Below are 19,045 nucleotides of genomic sequence, written 5' to 3' on the forward strand. Positions count from 1 at the left end.
CAGAATCTCAAATAGCTGAAAGACATTTAAGGACTTGCTCAACACCTTAGTCATCAGGGAAATGCAAATCAAAATAACTCTGAGATACCATCATACATTGTCAGAATGGCCAAGATCAAAAACACTGATGACAGTTTGTATTTCAGAGGATATGGAGTAAGGGGGACCAGTCCTCCACTACTAGTGGGAGTGCAAACCTATACAGCCATTTTAGAAATCAGTATAGTGATGGGGGGAAGTCTTCTGTACATATGTTCCTCTTATCAGTTGATAAATAAAGCACTGTTGACCAATAGGAAAGGAAGATAGGTAGGACTAGGAGAGGTGGAAGATTCTGGGAAATGTAAAATGGAGTTGCAATGTAATCTCAAGAGAAGAAGACATGTGAATCTAGTGTTCTTAGTTAAGATGAGACTATGTAAAAATACATATATTAGTAATTATGGGTAAATAAATAAGCAGAGCTAGCCAATAAGAAACACTAGTCACTGGCCAACAGTTTCATAATTAATACAAGTCTCTATGTATTCTTTTGGGGCTGACCGTGGGACCAGGCTGGTGGGAAAGTGCTTGTAACAAAATGGCGACTGCAACGTGGGTACTAAGAACTTCCACTTAAAACTTGACAAAAGCTTATAAAGAGATTTTAGAAACAAAAGACCAGAAACAAGCAAGGCTTCTTGGTAGCAGCATTTTTCTTGGGTGGGCTCTGTTTTGCCTCAGACAAGCAGAGACTTGCACTTCTCCTTTAAGGGAGATTTCCTGACTCAACATAAGCAGAAAAAAAACTGCAAGGCTCTTTTAAAAGGTCCTGCTAACAATTCAATGGTGTGTATCAGCAGCTGGCAGTGGCAGTGGCAGTGGCCATATCTCCAAGCTGGCAAGTAAGCTGCTTGATGGCAGCATAGACCAAGGCGGTGAGCACAGCTCTCAATGCTGGCAGTAAATGTACCCCCACCATCTTGGAAAGACAGCAGCTTAAAACAGACAGCACTTTAATTTTAGCAATGTTGTTTAGCAGATAAAAAACTTGTGGCCAGAAAAAGATAAAGATTTACAGTAAAGATAGATTCAGAGGGAAAAAGTAAAACCTCTGAAGGTTTACAGTGTGTTTAAAAATATATGTAGGCTTGGGAGAGAAAAAGAAACAGCATATTTAAAAAAAAAGAAGAAGAAGAAAGTCCCAGCACTTGGGAGGCAGAGGCAAGCAGATCTCTGTGATTTCAAGGCCAGCCCGGTATACTGAGTGAATTCCATGACAGGCAAAAGTATACAGAAAAACCCTGTCTCACAAATGGAAAAAATAAATGTAAAAGAAGTAGAGTAATAAAAAAGCCATGTAAAGATGGAAAATATCAGGATACTGTATGCTATTGTGTTGTCTTTGAATTGTCTGACTGCTGAGGAAATAGCAACAATTGCTAAAAGATATTTGATTATCAATGCTTCTGAATTAATCCAACTTATATATTTTGAAAATGCTTTGACTTCAAAATTTAAATATAAGGATCTGTTACTTTGGAAAAGAGACTTTATTTGTGTTTCCACAGAAAATGAAAAGCTGTGGATTCCTTCCAGACTAATGTGGTTTGATCAAGCCAGACCCCCTGAAGCACTGTCCCAGCTGACCCAACATTGAAAACACCTAGGACAATGCAGCTTCAGAATACTAGAACCAATATTTGGCCAGACTTCTATTTTCTCATGATTCACAGCGCCCCAACCAGCAGGAAGCAGTTTGGAAAGAACAACGCCCAAATTCCCATATTTGTTTATAAATGTTTGTCTTGATTTAAATGGGGTTGGTTATAAATGGTTAATGATTACAGTCAATCCCCTTCTAAAGAAAAAAGGAGAAACAATACAGGAATGAGTACTTTGCCTTGGTATGGATTTTCATTTATTGATACAATTTTGTGATATATATATATATATATATATATATATATATATATTTCTCCTCTTGTTGAGGTATTGTGTTTATATACCGCATTTAAAATTGTAATATATAATTAAATACAAATTATAGATAGCTAGCTATAATAATCAAAACTTATAGTTAGGTTAGATAGGTTTTTTAGAAATATAGAGATATATTTCAAATGGATAGGCATTCTTCAAACCTTTCAAAGACCTACAGAATATGGCATTTAAAATGGTTTAGGGATTTTCTTGACAGTGACCCATAACTAATACTGGCAACACCACCTGCATCAGAAAGGAAGATGAACATTGAAGAAACACAGTATGGAGTTTGCTTTCAATGTGGCAAGACTAGCCATTTGGGCAAGGAACTGCTCTTGTTTTGACTGTTTGACTTTATGCTATATAAAATAGACATACAGGACCCACAGGAAACTGACTGTTGAAACAAGATGGAAATTGCTGCAGGGTTCATGCTTCATGGAAGAGTCTACCAGACAGTCTGCAGGACACAGAGAAAAGTGTCTGACAAACTGCCTGTATAGGCAGACAGTTTAAAATTTCCTGCTTTGCTGAGGAGTCTGCCAGACACACTATGGCCTGTGGGTCAAAGATGGAACATTACAGAAGAACTTCAAGTGACTAACCATGCATCTAGTTGTCTCTGTTATTATCCTTCTGTGGTCTTTGATGGAGTTGATAAAAGGTAAGTTACATATAAGACTTTAGACTCACAAAGATAGGATAGATAAAATATTTTCTTTAAATCTTGCTAAATGTTATTGGACTGAATATTGTAATTATAGTTCTTAATTAATAACTGTTTTGTTATATATAATTTGACTATGTTAAAGTTAAAACCTTTTTATTTAGACAGAAAAGAGGCGATGATGGGGGAAAGTCTTCTGTATATGTTTCTCTCATTGCTTGATGAATAAAACGCTGTTAGCCAATAGGGAAGCAAGACAGGCAGGACTAGGAGACAAGGAGGATTCTGGGAGAGGTAGGAGAGAGGAAGAGTTGCAGAGATGTGATCTCGGGAGGAGAGGAACATGAGTCTGGTGTTCTTGGTAAGATAAGACCATGTGGAAATACATATATTAGTAATTATGGGTTATAAATAAGACAGAGCTAGCCAATAAGAAAGGCTAGTCACTGGCCAACAGTTTCATAATTAATACAAGCCTCTGTGTGTTATCTTGGGGCTGACCTGGCTGTAGGACCAGGCTGGTTTTAAAGTACTCATAACAATATGGCAATTTCTCAGAAAATTGGAAGTCAATCTACCTCAAGACCAAGCTATACCTTTCTTGGGCATATACACAAAGGATACTCAATCATACAACAGGGACACTTGCTGTTAATAGCAGCATTATTCATAATAGCCAGCACCTGGAAACAGCCTAGATGCTTCTCAACTAAAGAATGGATAAAGAAAATGTGTTACATTTATAAAATGGAGTATTACTCCACTGTAAAAACAAAAACAATGGTATCATTAAATTTTCAGGTAAATGCATGGAATTAGAAAAAAACATCCTGAATGAGGTAACCAACACCCAGAAACACAAATATGCCATGTACTAACTCATAACTGATATTAGATATAAAGCAAAGGATAACCAAACTACAACCCACAGCCCTAGAGAAGCTAGATAACAAGAAGGACCCTAAGAGGGACTCACGAATCTCCTTGGGAAGAGGAAATAGATGACATGTCCTGGGTAAACTGGGGAGGGGGAATAGAAAGGGGGAGGATGGGAATGTGATGGTCAAGTTGGGGGAGGGACAGAGAAGGAGAGCAATGAAAGAGATGTCTTGATAGAGGGGACCACTATGAGGTTAGAGAGAAATCTTATGCCAGAGAAACACCAGGAATCCGTAAGGATAAACCCAGCTAAGACTCCTAATAGAGGAGAGGGGCCTGAACTGGCCTCCTATAATCAGATTAGTGACTACCCTAATTATCGTCATAGAACCTTCATCCAATAACTGGTGGAAGCAGATGCAAATATCCACAGCCAAACACTGAGCCAAGCTCCAGAGCCTACTTGAAGAGGCAGAGGAGGGATTATATGGGCAAGGGAGTGTCAAGATCATGATGGGGAAACCCACAGAGACAACTGACCTGAGCTCATAGGAGCTCATAAACTCTGAACAGGCAGCTAGGGAGCCTGCATGGGACCAGCCTAGGCCCTCTGCATATGTATGGCATGTGTGTAGTTTGGTCTGTTTGTGGGGGGGGGGTGCTTAGCAGCTCAGTATTTGTCCCTAACGCATGAGCTGACTTTTTGAAACCCAGTCCCTATGATGGAATGCCTTACTCAGCCTTGATGTAGGGGGAAGGAACTTGGTCCTGCCTCACCTTGATATGCCAGGCTTTGTTGACTCCCGTAGGAGTGGATGGTGGGGGTGAAGAAAGAAGGCTAGAGCAGGGAGGGAATGGGAGGAGAGGAGGGAGGGGGAACTGTGGTTAGTATGCAAAATCGTTTTAAAAATTAAAGAAAATAAAATTGGGAGCCAAAATGTTTGGACTCAGAAAAATAGTTTGAACTGGTTGCATACAAAAGGGAACATTTTTACTCTGGAAAATGAATATAGCGAGGGCATAGGAAGGACAGGGAAAGTATCAGTCCCCTCAGGTGTGGCCTCAGGTGGCACCTTCTTTTGAAAAAGATAGTATTGGGCAGAAAAGCATCATGGAAGCAAGGGACAGCTATCCGATCAGTAAACGGAACAAGCAGAGTCAGGCACTCATACCCAAAGAGGATGGAGGATGCCACTTTGTTAAGGGCTTGCAGTGCCCTAGCCATGATCTTCCTCTCAGTCTTGTTGGCTATGCACATGTGCTGAACCTCATGTCTAGGGTAGCTCCTTCTAGGCAACTCAAGTACTCTGTACAGAGAAGACTTTGTGGCTAAGCCAGCTTAAATTTGTGCTCTTGTAGGGGTCCAAACCTATCTCAAGGATTTCAGCCCTCCTCCTCACCCTTGTTCTGATTGCCAATTCTAACTGTATATAAGTTCATTAAGTTGCATTTTAGGGGCTAGAAAACAGCACAAAAGTCTAGTTCACATCAGTGTGTTGCAGCTTTAAATCCACCCAGCCGCTCACTACTAGAGCCTATGCCCTGAGGCAAAGAAATTCACCTTGCTTTCCAATGGACCATGCTCTGATCAAGTGCTACAGGACAGGGACAGTAACCATCCTTTGTCCACTTCCCCTGATCTAAGCCAGCAAACACATGCATTGGTGCTTTAAATCATGCTTCTTCTCCTTCTCTTCTGCTCCCTGCCTCCCCTCCTTCCTCTCCCTACTTCTTATCCCCTCCTCTAACCACTCTAGGACTGACCTGTTCAGGAAACCACTGAACCAAGTAGATCAGGAAAAAGCAGATGTTCCTATTGGAGATGGACAGGTTCCCTAGTTCATAGCAAAGTGCCAGAGGCAGGCAAGTAGTTCTGTGTAGAAGTGTGACCCAGCACAGGTTAGCAGAGCCTGCAGAGGTGAGAAGGAATCTCTACAGACATACAGTGAAGGGGGCGATTCCAATTCAGACAGAGAAGAATGGGCATGCAAGAAAGTGCTCACCCATGAGAAGTCACAGCATAAGCAAGGTGATAAGAGTGTCCCTTAAGAATGGTGTTCTGCATGGCCCACTGAATCCAATAAACAGAGCTCACACGGGCTCATAGAGACGGAAGCAACAATCACAGGACCTGCAAGGGTCTGTACCAAGTCTTCTGCATATATGTGTGGCTGTGAGCTTGGTGTTTCTGAGGGAGTCCTAACAGAAGGAGCAGGTGTGTCTTGGACTCATTGTCCTGCTCTTGGGACTCTTTGCTATCTATCTGTCTGTCTTGTCCAGTTTCAACATGAGGGCTTTTGTCTTGTTTTGCGTCTTGTTTTCTTGTGTTTGGTTTTTATCTCCTGAGGCCTGCTCTTTTCCAAAGGGAAATGGAAGGGGAGTTGATCTGGGGAAGAAAGGAGATAGGGGAAAGCTGGGAGAGCTGGGGGGCTCTGGTCAGGATGTATTATATGAGAGAAGAATCCATTTTTTAAAAAATGGTGTTCTGGTACAATGTGTCTGAGTGCAAGCTAGCAAAGATGGCTAACGTGTAGGTCACTCCCAGGGGAAAACAGATTGGAGAAGATGGAACAAGATTGGGAGAAGACATGGCATAGGCATGTGCAATGCATAACTGAGTTGAATCATAACACAATGAAAGCCAACCCAAAAGAAGAACCCACAGATAACTAACTGTCTTATCATCCTGAATAGCTTATAGGTCAAGACAGCCCAGGAAAGATGGAATGTTATCCCAGGTTTAAGGACATTTTAAAAGGCATGTCACTTAGAGCTACATGTAATACACAACTCTGAACTACACCACTGTGAGAAAAAGAAAAAAGTATGACAACCACATACAAGACCTGAATGAGTCTGAGAACTAGCTGCTCAGGGGTTTTTATGATGGTCTTGTTGTGCTTAAGAGAAAGAAAGTCCGCAGGCTGGAAAGTAGATTCAGCAGTTAAGAGCCCTTGTGGCTCTTGCCTAGGAGCCACATTCAATACCCAGTATTCACAGGAGAGATCACAACCATCTGCAACTCCAGCCTCACAACACATACCAGGAAGCTCACAGATGTCTGCAACACCCGCTCCAGGGTATCCAACACCCTCTCTGGCTTCCTCAGGGACCAGCATACACATGGGTACATACATACATGCAGATAAAATACTTATAAGCAATTTTGTTCTAATTCTAAAACATAAATCTAAAACTCTAAACATACTATTTATTTATACAATCTAAACAGTTGACTTATTGTACATACACATCTATACGTGAAATTGTTGCAATATTTGCAAGTTTATTCTTATACTCATTAAATTGATAAGTAAAAAAGTGACCTTAACAGATGTCAATGTTACATGATAAAATTCAGCATTAATGTTAGGTTAGAAATATGATTTCTTTAAAATATTTCAAATTAGCTACCACAAAATGTATACCAGTGATGAAACTCTAGATGCAGCCCATTACTATAAAGAATAAGAAAAATCTATTCGCCACAATTCCATTGCTCAGAGTTTGCCCATGCTACAAAGCAAGGCATAAATGTCATGAAAATGGGCAAGCAAATGATCACCACTTGCAGATTTTGGACTACTTGAAGAACCAAAGGAAGCTGACCATCAGAATTAATATGACATATCAATATAATTTCCAAATCTAAGACTCTCATACCAACCCCAGGCTTACAGCTGCAAAGGTAGAACCACCTACTCTGTTCACAACTGTATCGTTAGCATCTATCTGAGTCCCTGCAAGAAAGACAATAAGAAGTACGTATTGAGCTAATTTGAGTTCAGAAGTGCAGAAACTCTTAATAGTGTGCATGCATTATGTTTCCCCACTAAGAACTTGTTTTCAAAATAATTAGGTGATTATCAATAAATGCAGTAAAAAAAAAAACTTGTCAAAATATAACACCCATGTATGATTTTCAGCAAACTAAGAATGCAAGGCCATTTATGACAATCTGTAGTTAATATTGAACTCAGTGTGAAAAGATTGAAATCTCTCACATAAGATCAGAAACAAGAACACAAGAACGTGTCAATTCTCACCACTCCTGCTACTGGCTGGGAGACCTCTCCAGTGCCGTAAGTACTGACAAAGTACTAAATAAATGCATAGCTGCTTACTTATAAATAAGTCCAACGATGTAGAAAATGTAAACAAAAAAATAATAATAAATATTGTTAGGCACTCCTAGAAATAATGTGAACTCAGGAGAATATAAGGTCCAAATAAAACTATATTGTCTGGAGGCTTCGGCTTCCTCACCTAGAACATGTAATTGAATTTTCCCAAATACTTCATTGTGCAAGTTACAGTTTCAGTAGCAAGCCATCTCCCCTAGTATCTTGCACAGCATAGAGGCTTAATAAAGAGTAGCTTCAGAGCCTGCAAGTACACAAAGCAGACGAGGATGCCTGTGAAGGTGGTGTCAGAGAAAACTATGGGTTGTGTGGATTAAAATGCCCAGGTTCTTGCTGCCGCAAATAGCTATGGCCATCTGTGTCTACATTTGAAGTCCTACAGGAAAGGGACATGACAGGCACATTTGAAGCTCCCAACTTTCCCAACTTGAGTTTTGTGTTTGGTTTTGAATGCCATTCTCAAGCTCATTGAGCAAACCAGATACTTTGAAAATGAGTCTGGAATAGTATGGGAAACTGTGCCATCGGCACAGCAAGTGTACTGACTTAAACTGTGACACCGCAGCAGCCACAGATACACAGATACCCACCATGCAATGTGGACACAGACCTCTTCAGAGAGCAAACCTGTGACCAAGGAGTGCTTAATATCAGAAATAGCAGTGTTATCAATGAACTACTTATTTTTCTGGTAACCAGTAGTTAAAATATAATTCTTGTATTTATAGACAAAGAAGATTAAAGCTAAAATTATGGTAGTTTACTAAAACCTCAAAGTTACTCAATATAGACCCAAAGACTGGCTAGGATTTAAGTCTTATTCTTCTCACTGGGTACAAAGGTTCATCATGGGTCTTACCTGTCAAAGAATGGCTAGCAAATCCATGACCTCTGGCCCCAGGATTTGGTCCAATGCCTGGGATCTCATAGGTGACTCTGATATCAACCAACAGGCAAATGTTCTGAAGTAAAAAATTAGTTCACAGCACTGAGCTTAAACACAGAAGGTGCTAAATGTCACCATGTAGCCGACTAGCACTCTCCATGAGCAGGGCTGGGTGATGGGTGTCAGCTGTTGATGCTTACTTCAGAGTGTATGAAAACCCACTGTGGATATGGATGCCAAGAGGTCTTAGAAACAAACAAGACAGAACAGCCATTTTTCTCTACCAATACAAGATACTGTTAGCCAAATGCAGATTTTTGGTTTAGTTAAGAAACACATGTCCATCATGCTCTCCTATGGGTAAGTGTGGTTGTTGATGTGCTGCAGACATCCTTCAAATGGTTATATGAGCCACATCTTGGAAGTTAAGGTGATGCCTTATCCTGACCGCTGGGTCAGCCAATGAATGGGTTTTTAAATGATTATTCAATCTCTTCCAACAGAACCTCATTAGCCACAACCATGGTCACATTGTATCTTGTCAGTGAATTGGGTTTTCAGTTCAGTAGAAGCTTAGAATTTTCCTACTCAAGCAGGCAGATTAAAGCTCTCAACTAACTCAGGTGTAACCTATTTAATTCACCATCCACCTAATTACTGCAGATGCTCATAAACCAGGCTGGTGGGTAAGGATCTGCCACAAACAAAAGAGCAGGTAAGCAAGCCTCTCGGTGCCCAGGAGAGAAGGCTCTGCATGGCAGACATCTTAGAAACCAGCGAATGCTCCGGTGAGTTTGAAAATCTAGGAATTCTAAGCAGAAAAAAATGCCAGCATAGCCTTTGTGCATTCAAGGTCTGCTTGGAGGAACTTGGAACGCCACTCAGTGGTAGAAGATCACCTGTTTCCAAATGAGATTGGACTTCACCAGGGTTTTACACAATTCAATTTTCAAAACCTAGTGGTATTTTTTTATTAGAAATGAGTAAATGATGGAGACTGGAATCAAGGACATTGTTCTAAAGTGAAACCTCTGTCCTTCAGATGGGCTAACTTTGAAATGGGGACTTAATTGCAAGTCTTTTGCTGTAAAGAACATTAATTGGATATATCTTATTGAGGAAAAAAAATATATTTCAAAGGAAGATAACTAAAAAACACCAGACTTTTGTTTTGACAGGTCATTTTTCTCAAAAGGAATATTCAGAAAATAAATTACTTGAGCATATACTTTCAAAAGAATAGAGAACTAATCTTAAAGGACCAGTTAAAATATTTCATTTTTTTTTTAATTCACAAAGGTTACAAACTAAATGAAAGTTTTCCAGCTTGACAGAGAATACTATTCTTACCTGGGAAAGAAAGTTCCATGCAGTGTCTTTTCATTTTGTAAGTGACTGCTTCATGGTAACAAAATACTCACCATATTCCTACAAAGCCATTGCTGTGAAATGTGTTTGGAAAGATTTCTTAGCCCTGTTGTGCAGTAACTGTACTGTATTTTGAAAAGCATAGCCAAGGGAATTGAGCAGGGCAATAAAGAAAAGTTTGTGTACTCCTGACATCATCCATTCTAAGCATGACCTTGAAAGTCCCCAAATACATTAATCTCTGCATCTATAAAGGACAGTGCCTGCCTCTTTGAAACATTTATTCAACTGAGGTTATAAGTGACTTTCAAACATATTAAATTGCCCCTTCATTCCTTCTCACTCTCTTGTTGGTAAGTCAGTAGACTCTCTAGCCACTGGGGAGGAAGGTTATTCTAAGGTCTTTGACGAACTTTGTTTCCATTTTGAGATAGACCGTCTGGAGAACTCTTTGCCCTATAAAGAAATACCAGTGCCTTCCCAGAAAGAATTCCCTCAGCAACCTTAACACAGGAAATCCTTTCAAGTTCATTCTCCTATGTCAAGGCCCAAAAGGCTGACCAAGAAGAAGAAAACAAAACTAGACAATAGACTTATGATTTAAATGTTTGGGACATTTTATACACTGAAATGCATTTTCTCTAAAAGAACTAACAATTGCAGGAAATTGTTGACAGAGTTTCTTTCCTGCCCAGCCCCACAGTTGTTTAGTCCAAATGAACACACAGAGGCTTACATTAATTATAAACTGTTTGGTCTATGGCTCAGGCTTCTTATTGACTAGCTCTCTGTTAATTATTAACCAATTTCTATTAATCTGTGTCTCTCCACACGGTCTTGGCTTAGCAGTGATGTGCAGGCCTCTTTCTTCCTTGGCAGCTACAGGGCATTTTCTCTGGCAACTCACTCTCTGCCTTCCTCTTCCCAGAATTCTCCTTGTCTGGTAGCCCCGCCTGTACTTCCTGCCTGCACATTGGCTGACACAGCTTTATTCATCAACCAATAAGAGAGACATATATTCACAGCACACAGAAGGACATCCCTCATCAGGAAATAAGTCTGTTTAACTTTGAATAACTTGGAATTTTGAAAACATGTTTGACCCTGTCCTCATGGTGGCTATAAAAAAAAAATCTCCTCTGTGTATGAAAAACATTACATTTTGGACATGCTTATTGAGTCATTTGGCACCTAGCATCCTACCACCACCCTTAATATAGTCACCATGTACCTAAAAGGAAGCATTTCCAAGAGAAAGTGTTCAGAAGTAAGTCACTCATCTCTATACCTATACAGACAAGTTCTCACTATGTAAACTGGGTTGGCCTTCCTACTTATTTCTCCAGAGTGCTAGGATTACAGGCTGAGGCCACACACATAGTCATGACGCATTTCTTTCACTCTTTAACAACTTCAAATTAATATCCTACCAGCTCAGTAGTGCAAGAAGAGGGCCCTCTCTTCATAAAGCAAGGCCTAATTTGAACTGAACCTATTTGGGTCATCCATCCATCTTCAAACTCTATAGCAGGAGATGGACTGGTTCATGGGGAATTGACCAGGTAAGAAATGGTTTCTAAAAGGAATCAAGGGCTGTTACCAGAAGAAAGTAGAATAAATAATAGGTTTTTAAAAATCAAATAGGCTTCAGACCATTCAAAAATAAACTACCCAGTGGGTAGCCCATGGTGGGTGGGATACCTGAATAGATATTCCCCAGAGTTTTCTTAGTAATACAAAGGACATAAAAGATAGGAATTCGTGATTCTTTCTCAGCCATAGCCATACCTGGTCAGAACCATGTCTCAAGCACTCTGAAGAGATAACTGATTTGATTTTCAAGTTGATATCTGGTGCATTAGGTATGTGTGTATGTGTGTGTGTGTGTGTGTGTGTGTGTGTGTGTGTGTGCCTCTTTGTCTTTCTGTGTCTAAGCTTGTGTGTTTGTATCTGTGTTTGTATGTCAGTGTGTCTATATGTGTTTGCCTATTTATCTCTCTGTGAATATCTGTGTATGTATATACTTATGTATCTTCCTGGGTGGGCATGTGTATATGTCTCTGTGTACCTGTTTATGTGAGTCTAGGTTGTGTGTGTGTGTCATTGAATGTGTGTCCTTTTACCCCCTAACAGTAGACTCCTATCTTCTATTTTCCTATGAGACAAGAAGAAAGTTCAAAGTTATATTTTTTTTAAGAGTGTCATTTGTTATGCTGAATACTTCAGAGACTGTGATGGATCCAGTGCTGAGGAGACTAAGGAAGTGATGCTCTGGTACTGAGGGAGAGGTAGAGGAAGTGATGCTCCAGTACTGAGGAGGAGGTAGAAGAAGTGATGCTGTGTAGTGACATGGATGTGAGCCTTGAAGCAAAATGTATCTCTGCCCTTTGATCTAATAGTCTATTGAGTATCTCAAGATGACAGGAATTTTTCTGTGTGCCCAAGAATCACGAATAAATATGAAAGTCCCTGACTTCAGCTAGCACACATCCTCAGATAACCCGCATTCAATGTTTAGATCAATTTTGAGACCAGCTGTATAAACTTACTTATCATCTGTGAAGAGCTCCTGACCACCCATTCCACAAGTGTGCAGTCAGACCTGCCTGGATGAGAGATGGCATAAGAAATGGTGGTAAGTGGTGACTGTTGTAGCTATAATTCCAATTTACACAAATGGTAACCATCCAGAGAAATATAGTGATATTTTTTCCATAAAAACGAGAATATACAGAATCACACCTAAGGATGAATAAATTCCTCCCATAGATACAAAAGAGGCATCATGCTTCCTGTAGCAAACTGGCACAAACAGGAGTGGAAGCAAGCATCCTCATCCATTAACATCTCTGGAACGCCCATCCTGTTTTGCTCATCCACTGCCATGCTGTGTTCGCTGCGCTGCGGTTCGAGCCCAGGGCCTGTACACGCTGTAAAGCTTTCTGCAGAGCCACAGCCACTGTGTGGGAAAGCCCACCCTGGAGAATGCCCGCTGACCTCTGCCCGGTCCTCTTGGTTCTGCCATAGTCCTCTCTGGCTTGGATCTACCTCTGCTGTTCACATCAAAGTGAATTATCAGACAAATCTCCACAAAAGTGAAACAGATGAGAGGAGAGAAAGATGTAAGGGAACTGCTTTTCATGGCTGCATGACCCAGCAATAGAACAGTAATAGCTGCTAAATACTAGCCTAGTCCTACAAGTGAGCAGTTATTGAGATTTTCAAAGTGGCAGCTTTGATTTGAAGATTCACCTCATTGACTATCTAATTCATTCCTAATGACATAATCATTGGTGAACAGTAAACGCAATTCAGAGGGTCAGAACTCTCCTATTAGTCATTAGCTTTTATATCCAGAGTGTGGTTTTACTGCTGAGCCTTGGATTTTATTACTTCAAAGAAGAAAAAGTATCCCCATTTCTAAGGTGATGGTTATTAAAGCACTGCCACAAAGTGTACATGGTTATTATAGCACAAATAGAGAGCTGTTTGAAACATGCACAAAACGCATTTAAATCTGTATCGCTGGAAAAAAAATTTCACAAATAAAACTCAAACAGAGATAAATTAATTACCTTATTATGCTCCACAAGGAAACAAGTGCTAGATACCCTGCTGCATTGTTTGTGGTGAGCAATCAATATTTTACTGTCTAACCATGTTTAACTTTGCATACAGATCCAAATCCCTTCCTACTAGGAATTCTAATACAATACTCTGAGCCTAACTCATGGCCATAGTCAGGGGAATTACAGCTTCCCTGAAATTCAGCACATGAAGGAGGTCATATTTCATCTGCATCTATTTCACTAATTCGTTACCTAATCCTCCAACCCCCAATCCTCTCAGTGGTCCTTTATTCATTTAAACAAACATGCTCAATTTGGACTTCTCTAGTACAACATAAATATGTATACTTACCCTATCATAGATTACTAATAAATATCCAACAATGTATATAGTGAATACTTATGTAAGAATAAGTTCCTAAAATGTTATATTATTAATTTTAAAAAAATGTTATTGCTTGTAATAGCCCCCTTTGGATGCTTACTTGTAGATTCAATTACCTGTAACGAAAATATTGATTCTCTTTCTACATTCTGAAGATGGATGATACTGTGTCGTAGTGTTTGGGTTTCCAGTGGTAACCCTGAAAGCCTTTTAAATGTGCCCGAGAAATTGCTGAGAGGCAAATTCAAAACCTCTTTAACCATGGGGAGTGTCTTCGTGTTTCTATTGCTGTGATGAAACACCATGACCAAAAAGTAATTTGGGGAGGAAAGGGTAAATTTGGCTTATACTGAAGGAAGTCAGAATGGGAACTCAAACAGAGCAGGATCCTGGAGGCAGGGGCTGATGCAGAGGCCATGGAGGGGTACTGCTCACTGGCTTACTCCCAGTGGCTTACTCAGCCCGCTTTCTTATAGAACCCAGCACCACCTGCCCAGGGGTGGCTCCACCCACCATGGGATGGGCCCTCCCCCATAGGTCCCTATTTAAGAAGATGCCTTACAGCTGGATCTTAAAGAGCCATTTCCTCAATTGAGCTTCTCTCCTTTCAGTTAACTCTAGCATGTGTCAAGTTGACTTGAACCAGCCAAGGGTATATTTTTATGACTGTTTACGGTGTTTTAAGTTAAAACTGGTCTTCAAAGTGCTGTCATCAAATTCGATAGAGGGTGTCATCAGAACGTTTCTCACTCCCTGACCAGAAGCACGTGAATGGTGAAAAGGCGTGTTTGGCTCACAGTCTGAGGAGCCACAGTCAGTAGAAGGGAAGGCCTGGTGGCAGCAATTTGAAGCCGGGGAGCACACTGTGACTACACATAGGAAATAGAGGTCAGACAGGGAGCGCACTTGACTACACATAGGAAACAGAGGTCAGACATGGAGCGCACTGTGACTACACATAGGAAACAGAGGTCAGACAGGGAGCACACTGTGACTACACATAGGAAACAGAGGACAGACAGTAGCACAGACTGTAAAAGCTGTCCCCAGTGACCAATGTCCTCGTAAAAGGTCTATAAAATCCCAAAGCAGCACCAATGAGCCTGTGAGGACACCTCAAACTATCAGAGATTGGTACATAAGGGGGCACTAGTGAACCAGGGAAAACTCCGTACACTGGTGGGTTTGTTTGTATTTATGTATTATATACATAGTTATTATATATCATATGTGTGTAGCATGCATGCTACTAAAGTAGATAAGGGAAATCTGATTTTTGTGCTACTTTCAAGTCATTAAACTTTGATTAAAGTCATTAAACTTCGATTATAGATTACAAGAGTGAAAGATACTTTACACTTAAGGTGTAAATTTTATTATGTTTCACCTTCTTGTCCATAACTCATTTCTCTTTCTTACAAATTTTGAAGTTAAATGTTCTCTTCCAGTACACTTCTGGGTAGACCTTATAGTCTATACTGGCATTAGGTATTTCTAAGACTTACAGTCTATACTGGCATTAGGTATTTCTAAGCCTTGACACTGGAGTCTTAGAGACAAGCAATGTCTGCTGTTCTAGTCATTGAAACTGCACACAGCACTTCCCTGTCTCATCTGCAAGAAATAGAGACTCTAAAGAAGAAAAAGGCTAAGTCTTCATTTAATGGAGCTGAGTGGACTTCTACCCAACATTAGCATGATCATTGACCCAGGCACATTACTAAAAACAAATAAGTTATTTGAGAAGAGGAGCAATGCCTTCATATAATATTAATGATAATATTTTATCATCCACAGAGGCAAAGACTCATGCATTTATCAATGGGAAGTCCTCTGACAGATTTTTCTCAAAGGTATAACATTCTCAATCTATGCTTTTTCAAAAAAATAAAAAATACAGATGCTTTCATTGGAAGGAAAATATGAGGGTTTGGTGGAACAGGAAGTTATTGCTCCCTTCTTCCCCTGTCTCTAAAAAACTAATAAGTAAATACAAGTAAAGATTATGCCAAGAAGCCTTCTGGAGTAACCCAGTCTCAGTCCTGAGATAAAGTTCACAAATGTCAGATTTGACCACTGAAACATAACAAGCTGAGTTGTTCTAAACACTCTGCTACCTGACATTCATCATCAGGACACAATTCAACACGCTGCCTGGTGCCACTGCACATGATGCACAGTCCTTTACCTCTAAATGTACAGATTGCAAAATCTACAACCCTAGCCACTTAAGAAGCCTATGAGAAGATCACAAATTCAGGGCCAGCTAAGACAATTTAGGAAGACGAGCCCTGCTTCAAAAACTAAAGGAAGGAAGGAAGGAAAGAAAAAGAAAACAAAATGAAAGCCAAAGTTGAGAGCTGGCAATATAGCTCTGTGGCAAAGTTCTTGCCTAGCATGTACAACATCCTAGGTTCAATCTTCAGTATTACAAACAAAACATATCTTCGATTGGAACCTCTTGTCATGTTTTAGCAAAAAGCCTTTAACAACTGACCATATTCTATAGACTTTTCCCAAAAGCTGTACCTTCTTCTACAACTCTGCATTTTCCTATGAAATCCATAGTTCACATGTAATAGCAGTCCTAATATTTCTTTACTAATATTCCAAGTAATGGTGACCTCTTGGGCCCTTCTGATTAAATTCTTGGCCAATAAGAGAGAGCATCTGAAAAGTCATGATGAACCTTACAAAACTCCCAAGTAAGATTTTACCAAAATTGTAATATATTACATCACAGTTTGATCACCTTCATAAGACTCATGCCACACTACAGTCAAGTTTGTTGCTTCTAAGGATATAACTTGAGCTCTCATCTAGATGCCCACAAATCACTCGGGGTCATTTCCTTCAGAGAAATGTCCTCTAGCACTATGTGTCCTAATGCTTTGAAATTTCACAAGTGTGTAAGTCCAGTTCCTTTGTCAAGGGTTGTAAAAAATATACTCTTCAAAAGCCAGAATTATGGATTTAAATGGGGGAAAATAAAAATAAGTTTTGCACTACAAAGCATGATTGACGTAAGCCATTTGATAAAAAGAATATGAAGAAAAATGCAGCCACCAGGAATTGTAACCCCCTGACCCCTTTATGAGTTCCATGTGAGTGTGTGTTGCTGGGCCTGGGAGAAGATGGTCAGGGAGCAGACTGAGAGGAGCTGATAAGAAAGGAAGGTCTGCTGTGGAGCTCTTTAGGATGATGACACAAGTGTCCCTGCATCCTGATGGCATCCACAGTTAAGAGAGGATTGTTATCCACTACTACCAGGGGGAGGATGTGGCACCAGCACTTGGAGAGCATCAGAAAATGTACTACACTGTTCCCACCAAGCAACTTTAGAGTAGTATTGGAGCTACTCTGCAGAAAGGCGGACCCTGGTTAAGAGCAGCCCCGCTGTGGCCACAGAGGTGGGAGCCATCACAGTGGTGGGGAACCATCACAAGAGACAGAAGTTCTAAAGAGAAGAAGCCAAAGAACAAAGCAAGAAATGGGGAAGTCTATGGTACTCATCACAGACATGATGGGTCTCCTAGTGATGAGGGCTGGACCTCCCTATAGAATCCTCACACTTCACATGAGAGGAAAATGAGAAAGATTTGTGCTGTTTCAGTTAATGCCATACCACTCCAGCCAGGACTCATGTAGCCTGGGAAAACATAATAATAACCATTGTTGTTTAACAGATAATAGCACTCTCTAAAGGAAAAATGTCCTTCATTTCTTATTCATCACTACCTAGCCCTATTGTCTATGAATGCGTGTGAATAAATGTTGACTGAATGAATAAATAAACAAGTTTAGGACTCTCATCCTGCCAGGTTTCTCTGAAATTATCACATGAAAGATGTGGCTTTCTGACCTCATGAGTAGCATTCACAATCAGTGAATAACACACGTGAATGACATGAAATCTAAAGCTTCTGGAAGGTTCCAGAAGCTCACAAACTTCACTGAGTGTCATCTGTAAATGTATGGGAAACCTCCTCTGGAATCATAACAGTTTCCATCTGTAACATCTCCTTGGGCTGGTAAATGTCATATGTTACCCTCCCCTGGGTGAAGAGCATACTCTCCCCCTGTGCCTGTCTGTCTAAAACTCTACAGAGTGTTATTTGTCATCACGAGTGTCTTTCCACAGGCGTAGTCTGGGTGTTCACATTTACGCGCTAATCATTCTGCGTCTGCCCTGAGCGGCACTAAACTCGAATCAGCTTCCCTGGCTCCGCTGTGCTGTTCTCACTGACTCTGCTGAGAACAACATGCTTTGACCCAAGTCATTAAGGCTATAAATCACAACATGCAAAATCTCACCATCTAACCACATCCCCTCGAAAGGCACAGGGCACATCAAATGGTTTCTTCATTGTAATTAAAAGCATTGTCCCAAGTAAAACTGCCAACTAGATTTCCCATATCTTTCTTGGCTGTACCCCAGAATTCATTAAGCTTTGAGACTCCGCTACCTAAAAGGCCCATGATGACACATCACAAAACAGAAGTTTAGGTCTGTTTTTAAGAGGCATAAGTTTTCTGATAATTATACAAACAACAAAAAGTGCTTTTGAAATAAAGTATCCTGCATTTTTAAAACTGAGAACAATCCTGCTTATTCCCTGCCCCCCCCCCCGAACAAACCTTGGCAAGAATATTCTGATTTTTATTCAGTGAATATGGCTCAGCCCATTTTTCTCATCAGACTTTCTTCTGCTAAACTTCCTGAAGTAAAGTGTGATTTTTGGCATCCTCAACGGAAACACATCTATTTCTTTGGTCTCCTATAAGCTGTTTATCATTTGCTTCTCAATGTCAGACAAAATTAATCTTCTAAAAACAGATTACATGCTAAGATGTTTTGCAGCTAAAAGCTCCATCAAGACTTTTTCACAACTTGTTATAGAACCGAAGAGCCAGGTAAGAGCCTCGGGTGCTATAACATTGCTCACGCTGCCTTCAGCAACACCATCTGGGTAGCTTCACAGGCATCGAGGAGGTCTTTTGGTTCATAAATCATTAAAATCGCTCAGGACCTTTGGCATGAGCCAGAGATTTTCTTAGTGTGTTTAGCATCAATAACAATGAAAACTAGCATGACAACATCTTAAGAATCTGAAATATCCTCAAATGTCATGGAGAGTCCTGACTGCTTCTCACTGAAAGATTACTAAAACTGAGAACACTTGA

Source organism: Phodopus roborovskii, unplaced genomic scaffold (genome assembly GCF_943737965.1).
Source record: "Phodopus roborovskii unplaced genomic scaffold, PHOROB, whole genome shotgun sequence".
Classification (NCBI taxonomy): domain Eukaryota; kingdom Metazoa; phylum Chordata; class Mammalia; order Rodentia; family Cricetidae; genus Phodopus; species Phodopus roborovskii.